The sequence below is a fragment of the Tamandua tetradactyla genome, chromosome 12, assembly GCF_023851605.1.
Source record: "Tamandua tetradactyla isolate mTamTet1 chromosome 12, mTamTet1.pri, whole genome shotgun sequence".
NCBI classification, from domain to species: domain Eukaryota; kingdom Metazoa; phylum Chordata; class Mammalia; order Pilosa; family Myrmecophagidae; genus Tamandua; species Tamandua tetradactyla.
Window position 1 is genome coordinate 76,620,955 of NC_135338.1, and position 4,003 is coordinate 76,624,957.

General features: G+C 34.8%; 1 non-coding gene across 1 annotated transcript; it reads right to left on the reverse strand.

Annotated features, from left to right (window-relative positions):
- Nucleotides 1-3,595: 3,595 nt before the first annotated feature.
- TRNAS-GCU (transfer RNA serine (anticodon GCU)) lies at nucleotides 3,596-3,666 on the reverse strand. The gene has a single exon. It is a non-coding gene; the product is annotated as a tRNA-Ser (tRNA).
- Nucleotides 3,667-4,003: the final 337 nt, after the last annotated feature.

Genomic DNA, 4,003 nt, shown 5'->3' on the forward strand with positions numbered 1-4,003 from the left:
TCATTAAACTACTATTTAGTGATCCAGTTTCATCAATAATGTATAAAATACATTATCTTATATTCAAATAAGTGTAATACTGTCAGTAAAATTATATTTCACAAGTTTGTAAAGGCATAATAAAATAATGGAAATATAGGATTATATATAATCTAATGTCCTATAATGTTAAATAGCTGGCTCTCTGTGATGGAATTATGGGTGATTTGTATAAATTTTAATTTCCCTAAATATACACAGTGAAATTGTGAGATTGTATTTTTTATTACAAAAACATGAAGAAATATTTTAAAAACCATGAATTCATTCATTTGATTAATGGCAGTTCAACATTTGAAGTTAGTTGGTAAATTTTTGCTTAACTATTAATAACATATTTCCTAGGACTACATTTAGATTTTTTTAGAAACTGCTTGTTTATAAACTGCTTGTTTACTAACTGTAATGCTTTCTGTCTTTGGTAATGTCCTCCACTCTTCAAATACTAAGTTCAAAATGGATTTCATATCTCAATAGGAAATGCAGGGTTTTATAGAGCTTGTCTTTTTTCTTTTGCTAGAGAAATTGTGAAGTTACAGAATAATCATGCATAAAATATAGGCTACCCATCTGCCACCCCGACCAACAAGCTGCTATAGTAAATAGAATCCTTTTTTTTAAAATGTCCTCCTCAGATTCTTCATTTCCAGTGTATAAAATACTGATTTTCACATGTTAATCTTAATTCATTTGTTGGTTCTAGTAGCTGTTTTGTAGATTTTTCATGATTTCCTATATAAGAATCATATCATATGAAAATAGAGATTTATTTCTTCCTTTCGATTTGGATGATTTGCATTTCTTTTCTTGCCTGACTCTTCTGACTTCAACTTCCAGTGCAATAATGAATAATAGTGGTGACAGTGCACATTCTTGTCTTGTTCCAGATCTTAGAGAGAAAGTTTTCATTCTTTCAACACTGAAAATGGTGATAGCTGTGCATTTTTTATATATTCCCTTTATTATATTGAGGAAATTCCCTTTTATTCCTATGTTTTGAACTGTTTTGATCAAGAAAGGATATTGAATTTTGTCAAATGTCTCTTTTGTGTGAATTGAGATGCTCATGTGGATTTTCCCCTTTGTTTTGTCAATGTGGTATATTGCATTAATTATTTTTTTTTATGTTGAACCACGCTTGTATACCTGGGATAAAACCCACTTGATGGTGGTGTCCAAATCTCTTGACATGCTGTTGGGATTTGATTTGCAAGTATTTTATTGAGGGTTTTTGTATCTACATTCATAAGAGAAATTGTTCTGTAATTTTCTTTTCTTGTAGATCTTTGTCTGGATTTGGTTTTAGGGTGATATTGGGGTCATAGAATGAATTAGGTAGTGCTCCTTCCTTTTCAATTTTTGTAAGAGTTTGAGCAGGATTGGCATTAATTTTTCATGGAATGATTGGTAGACTTCACTTGTGAGGTCCATCTAGTCCTGGGCTGTTTTGGCTTGCTAAAGCTGATGGAATTCAGCATACCTGAAATGGTTTAGTTTTTATAAAGGGGATTTGCTGAGTTACAAATTTACAGTTCTAAGGCCATGTAAATGTCCAAACTAAGGCATCCAAAGAAATATACTTTGACTCTGAAGAAAGGCCAGCATCTTTCACATGAGAAGGTACATGCAATGTCTTTTGAACTTTTGCTCCCAGGTTTCATTGCTTTCAGCTCCTGGGCCCAATAGCCTCCTCTCTCCAAATGTCTATTAACCCTTTCTTTGCTTTTCTGGGACAATTTCTGGATTTCATTTCTTAGCCTAGCCTCCCCCCAGATGTCTGTGTCTGTGTCGGCTCTCCAAGCATCTGAACTCTCTGCTTTCTGTGTCAGCTCTTTTAAGCACTCCATTAAACTAATTAAGACCCACTTTGGATGGGTGGGGCCACATCTCTATCTAATCAGAAGGTCCTCCCCATAATTGAGTGAAACACATCTCCATGGAAACAACCTAATCAAAAGATCCCAACCACAATAAGCCTGCACCCACAAGATTGGATTAGGATTAAAAGGGCATTGCTTTTCTGGGGGTACATAACTGTTTCAAACCAGCACATTCTACCCTATGCACCCCCAAAGTACATGTTCTTTCTATATACAAAAGCCTTAAACCATTTCTTCTAACATCACCATAGGTTGCTCACTTTTTTCTAAGAACTTTCCATTTCAAATTTGTTGGTTGGAAATTTGTTGTCATATACTTGTTCATAGTGTCTTCTTATGATCTGATCCTTTATATTTCTGTGGGGTTAGTAGTAATGTCTCCCCCCTCATTTCTGATTTTATTTGCCTCCTTTTTTTCCTATTTTTCTTTGTCAATCTAGTAAGGGTTTGTCAATTTTGTAGATTCCTTCAATGGATCAACTTTTGGTTTTGTTGATGCTCTCTACTGTTTTATTATTCTCAGTTTCATTTATTTCTGTTCTAATCTTTGTGACTTCATTCCTTCTGCTTACTTTAGGTTCAGTTTGCTGTTCTTTTTCTATTTCTTCAAGGTGTACATTTAGGTCTTTGATTTTAGCTCTTTCTTTTTTTGTAATGTAAATGTTTAGTGCTATAAATTACCGTTTGAACAGTGGCTTTGCTGCATGCCATAAGCTTTAATAAATTGTGTTCTAACTTGCATTTGTCATGAGATATTTAATAATTTTCCTTGCAATTTCTTTTTTGGCTCACTGATTATTTAAGACTTTGTTATTTAACTTCCACATATTTGTGGATTTGCTGTTCTCTGTTATTGATTCCCAGCTTCGTGTCAATAGGATAAAAGAAGATGTTTTGTATAATTTCAATCATTTAAAATTTTAGACATGTTTTGTGACCCAACATGTCTATCCTGAAGAATGGTCCATGTGCACTTGAGAAGAATGGTTATCCTGGTGTTTTGGGGTTCTGTATATGTCTGTTAGGTCTAGCTAATTTATCATCCATTGAACAGTCACTGAATTGAGTGTGTGTACCTCTTGCCAACAGTTCTGCCATGGTCACTCTTTTTTTTCTTCTTTCCCCTGATGACTCTTTTTGTGACATGTGCTCTGCCCTTTGTCTCTTCAGAATTGTGGCTCGATATGTACAGGGTTCTAACTTGCTTCTGTGAGTGGCTCTATAATTTGCATCTGCAGCAGGGGGGACCCAGGCCATGCCACCTCAGTGTGACTGCTATGTTGCATAGGACTGAATGAGGGTGAGGGGTCAGGCTGTCATTTCTGGAAAGAAAATCTCCTGCCTGTTCTTTGGTTAAGCAGTAGTGGAGTGTTTCTCCAATCTTGATCATCCTCCACATTTCTGAGCAAATGGGATTTGTCCTTTTATTAGTGGATTATAAGGAAAGACTTTTCTGGGGGTGTCTTACGTTGCCACATTGATGATGTTACTGTTCTTTTTTTTATGTAAGCATTTTTGAGATACGATTTTCCTTTCTATACTGGGTTTTTTTTTTTGTATGCTGTATGGCAGGGTCACATTTATTATTTTTCCAAATTAGTATCCTGTTATTGCAGCACCATTAGTTGAATTTTTGATTGTTTGGTTGTTTTTCTTGTTTCTTTGTTTTGGGGAAGTGCAGGGACCAGGAATTGAACCCAGGTCTCCAGCATAGCAGGCAAGAATTCTACCACTGAACTACCCTTGCCCCCCTCCACCATTTCAGTACTGTTTTCACTGCATCTCATAAGTTTTGGTATATTGTGTTTCCATTTTCATCCACCTCAAGATATTTCCTATTTTTGCATCTGATTTCCTCTTTAGCCCATTGGGTATTAAAAAGTATGTTGTTTAATTTTGACATATTTGTGAATTTTCATTTCTCCCTTTGTTATAGATCTCCAGCTTCATTCCACTGTGGTCAGAGAATACACATTGTATAATATTAATATTAATAGATAATATACTATCTGTTAGTATATTAGCAGAAGCTAATACTGACAGATTTGAAGGGAAAACTGATGATTATACATTAATAGTACAAG